Genomic DNA, 15275 nt, shown 5'->3' with positions numbered 1-15275 from the left:
AGCAGTCTTCGATTTTTAATATAAACAGTTACTGGAACTACGAAAACATAGAAGCGCTACAGCAAAACTTTTGCTATCGCTATGACAAAGAAATTTTAGCCACATTACTAACAGTGCAAGTAGCTCTAGCATCTCTAATTATCTTTTAAGGCGACTTCACTAGTCAATCATAATGCAATGAAAAACTATTCAATATAAAAATTCTAGTTCTCATTTCTAACTGAAAAGTGAACAGTATTCCCTCTTCTACACAATTCGGTCAATAAGATGGTCAACTTCCTTTTCCTCGCATACTACCAACTCTCCTTCCCAAAACACAGACCAGCCTTCTGAACAGAAAGTTCTGTTTTTGAACAGACTGTTTAAACTCAAGGAACATTCTACAATCTAGACAACAATTTGCAGTGCTGCTTCTCCCACTTTTTCAGGGAGGAAGACAATATTAGCCACACAATGTCAGATTAGCAGAAATCATAGTTTAGTCCTTCGTGGACTCAGACATTTTAGATGCAACTAAAGACATTTGGGGGGGGGGGGGGGGTTAAATGCAAAATTTTATTAACTGGTTACTTAAAATTATCTAGTTCACAACATATATCAAATAAACCACACTCTTGAATTTTTTTAAAAATTTACTATTGTTATTTTTAACACCTAAGATTAAAACCAGAAATTTAAGGAATTCTCTACAGAGTCTACACAAGATGTACTATCAAATACACAATATAGTCAGTTCCACTGTTTCTATGGTCACTGTACAGTGGCTATGACCTATGGGTCTGAGTCTTTCACACCAAAACAGAAAGAACGTTTGTTATTCTACATTGCAAAGTGACAAAATCTGAAGGGCTGGTGTAGTAAGTGGCATCAGTATCTACTGTTTGAAGTGCACCGAAATTCATTTTACGGTCCTATCAAAAAAGAGTCAAAGTTAACCAAAAGCACCCATTTTTCAAAGCCTTCCTTCGAATAAAGCACGTTTAAACCGGAATCAGCGCCACAATCTGGTTTACTGGACTCTCTACTAGTACCGCAGTTGCTGTGCAACCGCGACCAGGGCCCTCAGACAGCGGCTGTCTGCCGGACAGTAAGTCATCAGGGATGAAATGATGAACAGGGTGTAACGCAGAGCCGCCTCCTGCTGCTGCACCAGCACCGCCGCTCCGTCCCCAGTGACCTGCCCCCGCACGCCAGCCACAGAGACGAGACCGGCCCGGCCCGGCCCATCACCGAGACCCCCACATGTCGGCGCTGGGCCCAGCCGCCCGAGGAGCTCGGGGGCGGCCGAGCCTCGCCGACACGGGGAAGCGGCCCCAAACTATCCGCACCCACCCCGCGGGGGTGGCAGCGGCCGCCCGGGCCTAACGGCGCAGAGAGACGCGGCTGCCCCACGCCCCGCCAGCGGTGTCGGGGACCGCCCGGGACGGTCTGGCGGGGCCCACGAGGGAACCGAGGCGGAACGAGCCCGTGAGGGTGAAGTGCGGAGCCGCCTCACTCACCGCAGGCCGCGGGGCCAGGCCGGGCCGCTGCCTCCGCTCAGGAGCTGCCGCCGCTTCCTCCTCCTGGTAGATGACAAAATGGCGGCGGCAGGAAGTGCCATCAGCTCCGCCGCCCCGCCCCACCCCAGAGCCCCTGCTCCCGTACACTGCGCAACCCGCGTAGCGAGCGCCCCGTCCCCCACCGGGGCGCAGCACCCCCTCACAGCCAGCCATCCGTGTACTTAAAAGCTTCTCCCCACTCACCAGAGGACAAGCGCTTCTACGCAAACAGCGCACCGCCTCAAAAAAAAAAAAAGAGACAAAAAACCAGGCCACACCGGCCGCTACGCAAGTAGCGCTCCAGCCCTATTCCCCTACCTCTCCAGGGAACAGACGTTCTCAACTAAGGATCGCACCCAACGTAGGTAAACCGCGCGGGGAAAAGCATTACCTACGCAAATCGCGTAACCTATAGATAGGGCCGACCATCTCCCACGTAAACTCTGCACCCTACCTATACGAGCAGCCAACAGTCCCAATGCCCTGCGTTCGCTTGCTTCCCACCGCAATCGGCGCAACAGAGCCAGCACCACCCTTGCGTCAATCACGTAGCACTAGGCAGGGTACACAGCCGCCAACTGCGTAAAATGCGTAAACCAGAGAAAGGCGATCCCCTCACCCGTCCTCCTACACCCACCTACGCAGATCACCGCCAGCTGCAGGACGCGGGCTACGTGAACGGCACAGCAGCAGCCTGCAAGGCCCTTCCTGCTACGCACGCAGGGTAGCGCCCCCCCTCCCAGAGGAAAGCGGGGCGGCGTACAGCATTTGCGCAGCAGGCCTAAGCCTGAGACAGACGTCCCAGCGCAGCGACAGATTGCGTAGCCTCTCTGACGCAACGGCCGCATTACGCAATGCGGGTTACGCTAGCAGGGCAACGCAACTGAGGATGGTGAATACCTCCCCCCCCTCCGCTCAACCGCCCCCCTCCCCCACGTTCAGGGAGCCGCTTCCCTCGCGCGCGAACCCGGCTCTCACCTGAGGAGAGGCAGGCTGCGCTCTCCGCCCTCCCGCCGGACCGGGTGCCGTGGGGCCCGGAGGGGGGGAGGCCTTGCTGCCGCCTCGCACTGGAGAGACGGGGGGTGGGGGCTGGGCTGGGGGCCTCCGCAGGGCAGATAAAGACCGAGGGCAGCGCAGGGGACCGACAGCGGCGCCGCACTGACCTCACCGCGCTACGCTCTGCGTCGCGGCGCAACACACAGATCACGCCCTCGACGCACCCGCCGCCTCCCCTCCGCTTCCCAGCCCTGCCCCGCCGCGCCCCGCCCTTCGAGCGCAGGGCTGGGCCGGCCCCGGCCGGGGTCGGTCACGGGGAGGAGCCGAGCGGAACCGAGGTGGAGCGCCGCGCGCCAGGGTTCGGGTGGGTCAGTCTGCGGGCTGCGGGCGCTGCGGCGGGGGGATGGGCTCTGCGGGCGCTGCGGCGGGGGGATGGGCGCTGCAGTCGCTGGGAGACTGCACGGGTGAGGGGCTCTGCAGCCACAGTGCGGGGGTAAGGGGAGCTCTGCGGCGGCGGGAGAGTGCAGGGGGCAGGGGCTCTCTGCAGCTCGGTGGGCGCTGCGCGGGGGCGGCGGGTTCATTCTGCAGCTGGGCGGGCATTGGGCAGGTGCGGGGCATGTCCCTGCAGCAAGGTGTGCGCTGCACGAAGAGATGAGGGGTGAACAGCTCATCATCCACTGCATGGGGAAGCTGCTGCCTGAATCATTTGCTCTGCTCGGGAAGAATTGAGCCTCCCACTCTGGTCTGCCCAGTGGCCTGTTGACGCTGAAGCCTGATAATGCAAATGCCCAGTTAACTGTTTTACTGCTGATCATTTTACCAGAAAGATCCATCTGATCTGGCATTGCAGCTGGGACCCCTCCAAGCGTATTATGTGATCCCCCTTCACTGACCTCTGTGCAGCACTCCCCAGATTGCTTCAGCCCCTGGTAGCCAAGGTGTAGTCACACCTCTCAGATTATGTCTACACCAGAGCTGGAAAGTGTAATCCAGCTCGAGGAGACATGCTCGCAGGACCTCCCATTGAGCTGGTGTGTTACAAATGTTTCTTATGCCCAGGCCCAGCATGCCCTCTGCTGCCCAGTGTGTGATTGACTATTGCCCCATCTCCTGCTTAGACCAGGCCTGCAGGTGTGGCTAAGATCTGCACTGAGGGCACACAGTGCAGTCCCTTACCGCCTCCCCATTATATACATCTGCTTTCAGGCTGGCTACAATCTGGCCTATAACATCTTGGCTCCAGTAACTGTGATTTGATAGACTCCACCTATTTGAGATGTCTTAGAATCATAGAATATAATAGGTGGAAGGGACCTCGGAGGTCATCTAGTCCAGCCCCCTGCTCAAAGCAGGACTAACCTCAGCCTAAATCATCCCAGCCAGGGCTTTGTCAAGCCACAGCTTAAAAATCTCTAAAGATGGAGATTCCACCACCTCCCTAGGTAACCCATTCCAGTGCTTCACCACCTGCCAAGTGAAAAACTTTTTCCTAATATCCAACCTAGACCTTCCCCACTGCAACTTGAGACCATTTGCTCCTTGTTCTGTCATCTACTACCACTGAGAACGGCCTAGCTCCATCCTTCCTGGAACCTCCTTTCAGGTAGTTAAAGGCTGCTATCAAATCCCCCCTCATTCTTCTCTTCTGCAGACTAAACAAGCCTAGTTCCCTCAGCCTTTCCTCATAAGTCTTGTGCTCCAGCCCCCTAATCATTTTGGTTGCCCTCCGCTGGACACTCTCCAACTTATCCACATCCTTTTTGTAGTGGGGGGTCCAAAACTGGACACAATACTCCAAATGAGGCCTCACCAATTCCGAATAGAGGGGAATAATCACTTCCCGTGACCTGCTGGCAATGCTCCTACTAATGCAGCCCAATATGCTATTAGCCTTGGCAACCAGCGCACACTGCTGACTCATATCCAGCTTCTTATCCACTGCAACCCCCAGGTCCCTTTTCTGCAGAACTGCTGCCTAGCTCGTCAGTCCCCAGTCTGTAGCTGTGCATGGGATTCTTCCGTCCTAAGTGGAGGACTCTGCACTTGTCCTTGTTGAACCTCATCAGATTTCTTTTGGCCCAATTCTCCAATTTGTCTAGTTCACTTTGTATCCTATCCCTACCTTCCAGGGTATCTACCACTCCCCCCAGCTTAGTGTCATCTGCAAATTTGCTGAGGGTGCAATCTACCCCATCCTCCAGATCATTAATGAAGATGTTGAAAAAAACCGGCCCCAGGACCAACCCCTGGGGCACTCCGCTTGTGACTGGCTCCCAGCTAGACATGGAGCCATTGATCACTACCCGTTGAGCCCGATGATCTAGCAAGTTCTCTATCCGTTTTATAGTCCATTTCTCCAACCTATACTTCATCTTGCTGATAAGAATACTGTGGGAGAGTGTATCAAAAGCTTTGCTAAAGTCAAAGTATATCATGTCCACCGCTTTCCCCACATCCACAGAGCCAGTCACCTCTTCATAGAAGGCAATCAGGTTGGTCAGGCATGACTTGCCCTTGGTGAATCCACGTTGACTGTTCCTGATCAACTTCCTCTCTTCCAAGTGCCTTAAAATGGATTTCTTGAGGACCTGCTCCATGATTTTTCCAGAGATTGAGGTCAGGCTGACCAATCTATAGTTCCCTGGATCCTCTTTCTTCCCTTTCTTGAAAATGGGCACTATATTTGCCTTTTTCCAATCATATGGGACCTCCCCCAATTGCCACGAGCTTTCAAAGATAATAGCGAGTGGCTCTGAAATCACATCAGACAACTTTCTCAGCACCCTCGGATGCATTGCATCTGGCCCCATAGACTTATGTATGTCCAGTCTTTCAAAATAGTTTTGGACCTGTTCTTTCAGCACTGCAGAATGTTCACCTTCTCCCCATTCTGTGCCGCCCAGTGCAGTAGTCTGGGAGCTGACCTTGTCTGTGAAGACAGAGGCAAAAAAGGCATTGAGTACCTCAGCTTTCTCTGTCACTAGGTTGCCTCCCCTATTCTGTAAGGGCCCACACTTTCCCTAATCGTCCTCTTGTTGGTAACATACCTGTAGAAACCCTTCTTGTTCCGTTTCACGTCCCTTGCTAGCTGCAACTCCAATTCCCCTTTGGCTTTCCTGATTTCACTCCTGCATGTTCAGGCAGTATTTTTATAATCCTCCCTAGTCATCCGATCAAGCTTCCACTTCTTGTAAGCTTCTTTTTTGCGTTTAAGTTCGCCAAAGACTTCTTTGTTAAGCCAAGCTGGACGCCTACCATATTTGCTATTCTTTCTGCACATTGGGATGGTTTGCTCCTGTGCCCTCAATAAGGTTTCTTTAAAATACAGCCAGCTCTCTTGGGTTCCTTTCCCCCTCATATTAGTCTCCCAGGGAATCCTGCCCATCAGTTCCCTGAGGGAGCCAAAGTCTGCTTTTCTGAAGTCCATGGTCTGTATCCTGCTGTTCTCCTTTCTTCCTTTTGTCAGGATCCTGATTTGACCATCGCATGGTCACTGCTGCCTAGGCTGCCACCCACTTCTACTTCCCCTATCAAATCTTCCCTGTTTGTGAGCAGCAGATCAAGAGGAGCACAGACCATAGTTGGTTGCTCCAGCACTTGCACCAGGAAGTTGTCCCCAACGCTCTCCAAAAACTTCCTGGATTGTCTGTGCCCTGCTGTATTGCTCTTCCAGCAGATGTCAGGGTGATTGAAGTCCCCCATGAGAACCATGTCCTGTGAACTGGAAACTTTCCCTAGTTGACTCAAGAAAGCCTCATCTACCTTGTCCTCATCTTCAAGTGCAAATGTAGTCATACCACTGGGAAGGTCGGTCCTGCTAGCGCTCAAGCTCTCTGCCTGTGTCCAGGAGGAAGAGATGAAGATGGTGCTAAGTGCTTGCCAGTCTGAGCAGGGGACCATGAATCTCAGGCTTCTCATTGCTATGCACAGCTATGGCATTAGCTATTGGCTGTTTGCTGGCCATGTGTGGTGGGAGTAGGGAGAGAAATGTAATTGGAAATCTTTACCAGTGGCACATCTCTACCCAGACCTGTGGCACTCAGATCCCAAGCAGCAAGCAGAGAAGGAGTTGAACTGCAAAAGGAGCTGCAGGCAATGGAGAAATTCACCCCTAGAGCTCTGTGGGTAACCTCAGTTCTGGCAATTTCAGACTTCTGAATGGTTGACTTCCCAGCATTCTTGTAACAGGCTTTTGATGATCATATTAAATGTATCACTATGGGACCCCAATCTTAAATCAGCACTTAGCAGGGGACTGGAAGCCTTAGGAGAGAGACTTTCTCCAAAAGTCCTTCACAGTTCAGCAGGGCCTAAAATTTTTCTCCGCTTGCACGTGTGCAGAGAGCAGGGCATGGCACCTCAGCTAGAAGGACCCAGAAACTCCCAGAACAAGGTGTGGCTGTTACCTGACATGCTTAGTAGCTGTTTCTGACACTGTGTAGGAAGTTTTCATTATTGGCAACCCACCTGGGAGTCCATAACCTAAGTCACCCTCTTAGAGCTGAGCCATTCAGAGAGCGGGGAGGGTAGGGGGGTTAATAGATACAGGCGTTAAAGACAGGCAGGCAGTCCTGTGGACTCAGCAGTTGATTAACACAGGAGCAAGAAATGTGTCTGCTGTTAGGGCTATGTCACAATCCCTGTACTACTCTGGTTCCAGGTCAGTGCTGTTCCAACTTTATTTACTAGGGAAGTCCTCCATTAGGATCATGTTTGGTCCATTGTTATGTGTTTTATGAACTTAGAGAGAGAGAGAGCTGGAATAGCACTGATCTATATCCAGAGTAGTGCATTCGTTACCCCCAGAGGCGACAAAGCCTGTGGAACTTACCTTGAGCTATCAGCTACCTGTTTACACTGGGATTCTGTCTCAATTAAAGAGAGAGAAGAGGGCAATACTTAGGTTAGGGTTTGTGACTTCTTGCCTGAGTTAGCTGGGCTAATGTGACGAAGATGTTGTCCTATAGAGTGAAAGCCTTAGAGATGCAGAGAACGGATATTTTATGTGCTGATCTCAATCCCTGTACTACTTTGGATACCTGCTACAGATTTTGATTTCACTAGCAACTGAGAGGACCAGTCAGCTATTAACCCAACAGCCCAAACGCTGCTTGCTGTGGAGATCCCCAGACTGTTTGTTTGCTGGCAGGATTCTGAAGTGTATGACAGGATTGAGATTTCTCCAGCTCTGAAGAGTCCAGGTGACACACAGTACCTAATATGGTCACATTATAAAGACTGAAAATCATTGCTGAGAGAAGATCTGAGGGGAATGCATATTGATGTGTGTGCTGAAGTATAAAAAAATGTTATGTTCAAACCTTGCATTCAAATGTAGCAGAAACAGAAGGAGGAACACCAGTAAATGTACTGTCTAATAGCTTTTGTTGAAAAGCTCTTTGTAGAATTCCAAACAGTATTTGTGATATTTTATACTATTCATAATGTGGTTTATGTGCATTAAATGTTTGTTTTATTAAGAAAGTGTATGCTGCTCTCTCTTTGAAATTGATCACGGACTATAACCATCCATTTACCAAAACTTACATACAAGAGCCCTGAGGTCTAATTCTGTGTAACGTTTTCTAAAAAGACTGAACCCTGGCTTGTGCATAAGCAAAGAGTTAAGCTGAGGTGCAGGAGGAAGGGGAATGTATAATTATACAGAATATTGCCTGAGCATCTGCATCTCCCCTGGGACATACAGAACTAGAAATAGTAGTCCTAGCAGTGAGACCAGAATTCTTGGTCTCTCAGCTCTGGGCACTTTCCCCTGGACTAGAGGGTATTTACTTTCTTTCTTGTCTACAGAACATTGCCCAGCTTGTCAATGGATCAGAAAAGCCAGTCTGACCCAGCTGCAACATGGAATATCCCACAAATTTTGGTAAACTTGAAAGCTCCAAGGTCTCCCACCTTGAACAATCCCTCTTCCACCATCAGGTGCCAGTGCTGCTTGGAGCCTCCTAAACTTCCCAGCCAGGCACCAGGTCTTTCTGCTGCTCACATTTCAGAATCAAAGATGTGATGTGTCCTTATTTCCCCAGCCAGAGAACAGGCTAGATGAAAGTGATATAAAGAGCTGCACAGAGGAAGCCATTTACAATATGCAGCAACTTCTATTGGTCGTGCAAAATTCAGGAATTCTGCGATGTAGTCTTGAATGCCATCTACTGGAACCTGAACTCCCTATTTACAAATAGACATAGGGAGAGCACTTCTGCAACAGGCAAGCTCCGGGGGAGTGAAGGTCTCCCAAACCAAGAAACAGAGGACAAGGAGCTAAACCTCCTCCTTACTTTAGGGCTCTATCTGGTTGACAATCAAAGGGGTTCTGAAGATAAGTCTTTAAAACGGCTCTTTTTAAAATGTTTCCAAAGTGTTTGTGTTCTGTGGAAACACCCCATGTGTCATGACCAACAGATCTGAAACCCAGGGTCACAGGAGCAGCCCAGAGCAACTGATTGGTTCAGTGGCCCTGCTTAAATCAGCAGCAGGAACAGGAAGCTATCTGAACAACTGGACTTCGCCCTGCTCTGGGCTGTGTGCGTTGTGCTTCCCACCCATGCTGCTTGATTTCCTGGCATCCTGACCTGGTTTGACTCCTGGCATCTGACTTGAGGTACCGGACTCCAGTTTGTTTCCTGCCTCTGACTTCCTGGGATCCTGACCCAGCTAGCTCTTGACTCCTGTTTTCTGACTTCAGGCTTTGGCTCTAACCATTAGGTCTGGCTGCCCAGGACCATGTCATGACACCCTGACATTGGGACTGGTAGCTGGCTCACGCTAGTGGCAAAAGGGTTAATAACATAATGGCATTTGTCTAGGTACTTCAAGATCTTCCAGCATTCACAGGTTGTTAATCTGAAACACAAAGCAGAACAACTTTCCTCCTCCCTATCTGGGAGGTATTACTAAAACATTTAAGATAATTTAATTAACTTTTACTCTCAGACCCAGCCGGGTCTCAATCCCTTTTCTTCTTTCCCTTTTTCTCTGGTAAGGAACTCTTGAGTTTTTAACTGTGCTTTGAGCACCACCCCACCCACATGAGGCTTAGCAAATTCATCACAAGCCCTGGCTGATTTGCTTAGGGCTTACTGAAATTTTCAGAGGCTTCCAGGGTGTCATTGGAGGCATTTATCATAGGACTCTGTTAGCAAAGTTAACTGACACTTTTACTTCTGCCAAGATATCTATTTTCAGGACCCCTTTTCCTTCCAAATTCATTGAACTTGATTGCCCTTCATTTCTCCTCTTTTCTACCTGATACAGGATGTTTTTGTAAATACAGTTACAGTGCTCCTTGATTCTTTTCCGCTTCATGCAGTCCCTCACTTTAAAAAAAAAAAAAAAAACCAATACCATTCACAACAATATTAGTAACAAGACAAACAACACAAAACATAAAACACAAAACACAATCTTTGTTGCATTAGTAGATCCATGGTTTTGTTCTTTAGCTGTTTTGCTGGTGCCACCTTTTCCTGCAGTTCTGAAAGAGAAAAAGAACATTTTACTACCCCCTTTGGGAGGCGGTTGGGGGGGGGGGGGGGGGATGGCAGATTATTGCTTAAAATACCCCTTTCTTTTACAAATTTCCTTTCTGACTGCAGGCAAAACAGAGGAATTCCCTCATATTTTCCTGTATTTTTGTTCTGTAGGCAGGCCAGGTTTGTAATGGCTTCTACCATTTAAGGTTTTAGGGTGAATCTTCCTTTTTTTTTTTTTTTTTTTTTTAATTCATGAAATTCATGAGGTGGTGTACCTCAGTTACCCTTTTTATACAGCAGTCCAGGTTTGTAATGCTTTCTCCGCTGTGCCAAGTTTTAAGATTATCTACAGGTAATAGCTGAGAAATATCATTACCATAAGGCTTTGTAACATGAGGTGTATTTTCAGTTATTTTTTTCCCCCAAAATACTGTACCCATTATACATTGTTACAGGGTTAAGCATTAAACTTCTTTCGGGGTTTAATAATAACGATAACATTAGCATCAGATTTATAACAAGTATCACAAGGGTGTATGTAAGTATCTTGTTTTACCAGGCCTTTTATTTGGACTATCTGTCTCTGAGGCCAAGTGCGTTCAATACCCTTTTGGAATCTTTGCAGAAGTTTTAATTTAATTACATCCTTGGAGTTCTGGTGGGTAAGTTTGTAAGGGACTCTTGCTAGGATGGACTTGTTTCTTACCTTTCTTTTGTGTCCATTATCTGTACCCCTTTTGTGCTACCATCTCTGGGCAGTTTTCTTCTTTCCCTATCAGCTATGTAATTTGCATCCACAGACACCACTGGTTGTCAGTTTTTGTTTATTTTTAAAGCACACAGTGATCTGAAAAAGAAAACACAACCTATCCTGGCTCCTTTTTGAGCCCTTGTAGGATTTTAATTAAGTAGCAAGTTTGGTTTACATTTCTTTTAACCCTTCTACAATATAGACTGCATATGTCATGAGAAAATGCATGTTTCTTTCATAATTTAACTTCTCTATAACATTATATTAACCAATCAATTTTAACATAGGTGTAACTGTTTGTTTTGTGCTTAGAGTTTTCATGTTCCCTTACCAAAGTGACAGTCTGATTACTCAGAGTCACCTTAAGGCTCAGTGGTTTGCATGTTGCTCCAAGGGGACACTTTCCTTTTAATTTCTTATTATTTTACTGCAGTTCTGAACTGCTATTTTGTTACCAAAAATAAAAAGAATCCAGAATCTTTTTTCGTTCTTCTGTTTTTGGCTGTCCCTCCACAGCCATGGCCACATTCTTTGGTCCTTATTTAAAAAGATATTAAACCTATAAAGCATTGAGGTACCTCTCAAGGGTTAAATGCTGAATAACAAAGCCAAACAGCACTAATTTACCTATGCAAAAAAGCGTTTGTCAGTTTTGCAACTTTGAATGAAAGAGTCAAATGGAGTTTTAGTGGCATTATTTTAAAAAACAAAACCAATTCATCTTAAACTTACAAAACAGGGTTTTACAAACCAGAAATATTAGTTTTGGTCCTTTAAAACCTTACAGATTTACACAATATATTTGCACGCACAAATTCCCTTTTTTTCCCTTGCACTAATATAATTATTTTTGCACACCTGTACACACATTACATTCCCTTTTATACAGTTGGAGGCAGTTAAGTAACAATGAAACCCTTTTTTCCTTTAAGGATTTTAACTAAATCATCCATATTCAAATTATTTCAGTCAGGATTCACAGACCATTCCTTTGGGGAAAAGGGCCCATTTTTCCTTCAGAATGGCTGCAAAAAAACCAAGAATTCTTTTCCTATAACACTTTCCACAACTTTCAACTGCAATTCTCTTACTCAGAGTGCTGTGTTTATCAGCCACTGTTTTTACTGAGCTGATTCTAATGTATTTTATTAATTTCTTAAGGTGGCATATTGTTCGAGTAAAGACCTAGTCTATGCTTTGTCAAAAAACTTTTCACATTCAAAGTGTATCCAAAGTTCCCTCCATCAAAATCTCAGAAAAACAGAAGTGCAGGGAGGGCGGGGAGGAGGGAGAGAGAGAGAGAGAGAGAAACAGTAGCAGAGGAAGAAGGAAAGCCTAAGCCAAGAAAAGTATAGACAGTAACAACAAATCTAGAAGTGGGGCTCCCTGGGCCAGAGCATCGAAACCCACACCCCAGCCCCTATCCCGGCTTAAATGACAGTGTCTCTGGTGTCCAGGGGCTGGGCCCAAACCTTTGCAAAAGCTGCTTAAAGGGTGTAAGTTTTTATACAAAAGGCAGCGCTTCCTGCTTTTCCTTGGGGATATTTTAGACTGTGTTTTCTTAAACATTTTCTCCAATAAAATACAAACAACCATTCCACTAAAACTTACATATCAACTCCTGAAAGAGTAATGCTTTTTAACTCCTGGTAGAGCAATTTTTAATATCAACTCCTGAAAGAGCAACAACAGACTCCTATGTTCTTCAGAGTCTGTCTGGTTAACCGAGAAAACAAACAAACAAGCACACAAGAACAAACACATTTTCCGATCTTCCTCTATATTGCCAAGCTTACTAAAGCCAGGGGCGTGCACACCAATTTTTACAATAATCGTGGGATACTGCTATGCTCCCCCCTTTCACAATTCTCCACAATAGTATAAGTTTCAGGAAAGAGCTCACTTCGAGAAATTAACAAGATGGAGTCCACTTATGCCACACTAAACAGTACAGTGCCATTATCATAACAGTAAAGGAAAAGTTTCTCTCTGCCTCTATCTCACTTATACAATAAAACAAGGAGTCTACATCTGATTTGTTTGCACAGCTCCTGGGGAGGGCTCACATGATGACTTCTCCTGCTGTGTTCGCCACCCAAATGCTCTTTGCATGGGACCATTTTCCAGGTGTGGGAACCAAAAGATAGGGAATGTAAGTGACTTGAGAAGTTACAGAAGAAATATAAGAATATAAAAATGGCCATACTGGTCAGACCCATGGTCCATCTAGCCCAGTGTCCTGTCTTCCGACAATGGCCAATGCCAGGTGCTTCAGAGGGAATGAACAGGACAGGTAACCATCAAGTGCTCCATCCCCTGTCATTCATTCCTAGCTTCTGGCAAACAGCAATATAGGGCAGAACTGGTACTGGAGCTCTGCTCTTCATTCACTATCCAAAAGTTGGTTTACAAGGAGTTATGGTTGACTGGCAGCACCTTGTGTATCTAGAATGTTGAATGCAATTAGACTGAAACCTCTGAGAACTAGAAAATAAAGAGGAAAGGTGCACAGCAGCCCTCACCCAACCTTAACTGCTCCTGGAGCTTGCAGAAGCCATTGGGGATATACCAAAGTATGGTTCCACTAGGACTGCCCCGTAATGAACAGACATAAGGAATAACTAAGGGTTTGTCTTCACTGGAGAGTTAACTCAAGTTAAATTCAAGAGGTGCCTGTTGTGATGATTGGACCTACAAAGTCACCATGAGCTCAGTTGTAAAAAGTATGTGAAAGTTCATGAAAAGTTACAATATCCATGAACAATAGGTCAAGTTGTTTATGATGATGCATGTTATAATAGGTGCAACCTGGACAGAAAAACTGTTTTAGTCCAAATAACCTAGGCCTACTGATATAATTCAAGGATTATGTCAGATCAAGTTATCTATGTCAAGTTTGGCTTTACAGAAATAAATTTAAATGATGGACAAATTAATGAGGATAAAATATGCCACCTACTTTTACTCCTTTTGAGGGGTTCCTAAAAAGAGACTTTGGGGGAAAAAATAGTTTTCTCCCCCCAGCTGATCCCCCAACGTGCAACTGATCTGGACTCATCTCAGCTTCCTTGATCTTAAGTGAGAGGGAGCAGACCAGGCTAAGGACTTCTTGCCTGAATGGAAGGCCAGCATTGCTCTTGTTTAAGGAACTTGTATTTTCACCTGTGAGTGCTGAAAGTCACCACATTATCATAACATCCAGTCCTTAGCCCACCAGGGGAGTTATCTACCAGCACTGCTAAGGCACATAATATCCTTTGATTTCCCTTCCATTGTTGTGTTGCTTTCTTCCCTCCCTCTTTTCTCCTATCCTCTCTCTCATTCTTTCAGCTTTTTGCATCAATGTAGCGAGATGAGGTTACCACAACTGTGCCTTCCAAATAGATGATATCACTGACCAGAGCATGAACCAGGATCCGAGCAGTCGGTGCTGTGCCTGACCTGCCAGCCAGTGCATCCATCCGTTCATGACTGAGCAGAGTTCCAAAGATATCAGTTAAAGCTGAATTTCCCATGCCTCTCCTGCTATTTCTCCTCCACCTTGAATCTGTCTGTCTGTTAGAAACAGGAGAAATAAATACCCTTTATACAGCAGGACAGAGAGTAAATTCAATCCTTTACTTTTAATCAAAGAAATGGTCTTCCGAAAATAAAAGTCTCTTAATATTTTGCATCCCAAAGGAAAGAGATTTTAAAGGATTTGATTGTTTTGCGTAATCGCTCAATTTCAGTTTCAGTATAATGCTCATTTTAATATCTTGTTCTTGTGTTTGATCAATAGACTTTCAGTTTTAGAATGAATGCTTTTGGGTGTTTGCCGAGTGAAATAAGGTCTCTGTAGAATTCCAACACCCCAAATCTATCTGTTGCTGTATGAAGTTGGACAGTGAAAGAGTTTATAAACACCTTAACTCAATATCCATGCAAAATGCCCCAACTTGAGTCCCATCCTTATACAAAACATCTCAACTCAAGAGTGATGGTGTTTTTAACTGCAGTCAGCTGCCCTGTCAGGGATGCGACTGTACTGCTTGAGTTAGCACAACTTGTTGGCTGCTAACACAGCCACTCTGTGCAGCTCAAGTATTATTTCATAGTGTGGCTGTATTCACTTGAGCTGGACTAATTCCAGAGGAGTTAACTCAGGTGTAGTTAATGTCAGTTAACTCTGCTATGAAGACATTTAACATATTATGTGCTGTGGTGTGTGCCATGTAATATATTCTCTCATTCCTCTACATGCACACCAACTGCCTTTGCACTGCCTTAGGGGTAGCTGCATGGACTGGCTCAGGAAATACTTATAGTGGGTTGCTACAGCTTACAATGTGATGGGAGGGGAGGTGCTCCTCTAATCAGGAGAATCATAGACCCTTGTTTCAATGATGTGATATGTGCACCATGCAGGTAGAGGAGCACTATGGCCTTTTGTTGCCATGGGGATTTCTAGCAGTCTGGTAGCAGACATGACAGTGCTACAGGGCAGAGGGAAGTGCA

The 15275-nt window shown here is 46.5% G+C and overlaps 1 protein-coding gene across 6 annotated transcripts in view; it reads right to left on the bottom strand.

The window, feature by feature from the left end:
• The window catches only part of BRD4 (bromodomain containing 4), a 192192-nt gene extending 189574 nt beyond the window's left edge, over positions 1 to 2618 (bottom strand). For 5 of the 6 annotated variants that reach the window (XM_067544620.1, XM_067544622.1, XM_067544623.1 and 2 more), the window contains exon 1: positions 1500 to 1576. The gene's annotated coding sequence lies outside the window, so the exon portion shown is untranslated. Of the gene's footprint in view, positions 1 to 1499; positions 1577 to 2516 lie in introns of those variants that run through there. The other variant, XM_067544621.1, reaches the window with a different exon arrangement.
• Positions 2619 to 15275: the final 12657 nt, after the last annotated feature.

The sequence above is a fragment of the Emydura macquarii genome, unplaced genomic scaffold (assembly GCF_026122565.2).
Source record: "Emydura macquarii macquarii isolate MOO-44397 ecotype Brisbane River unplaced genomic scaffold, CSIRO-AGI_Emac_v2 contig_1002, whole genome shotgun sequence".
NCBI classification, from domain to species: domain Eukaryota; kingdom Metazoa; phylum Chordata; order Testudines; family Chelidae; genus Emydura; species Emydura macquarii.
This window is presented reverse-complemented; position numbering and strand designations above follow the sequence as displayed.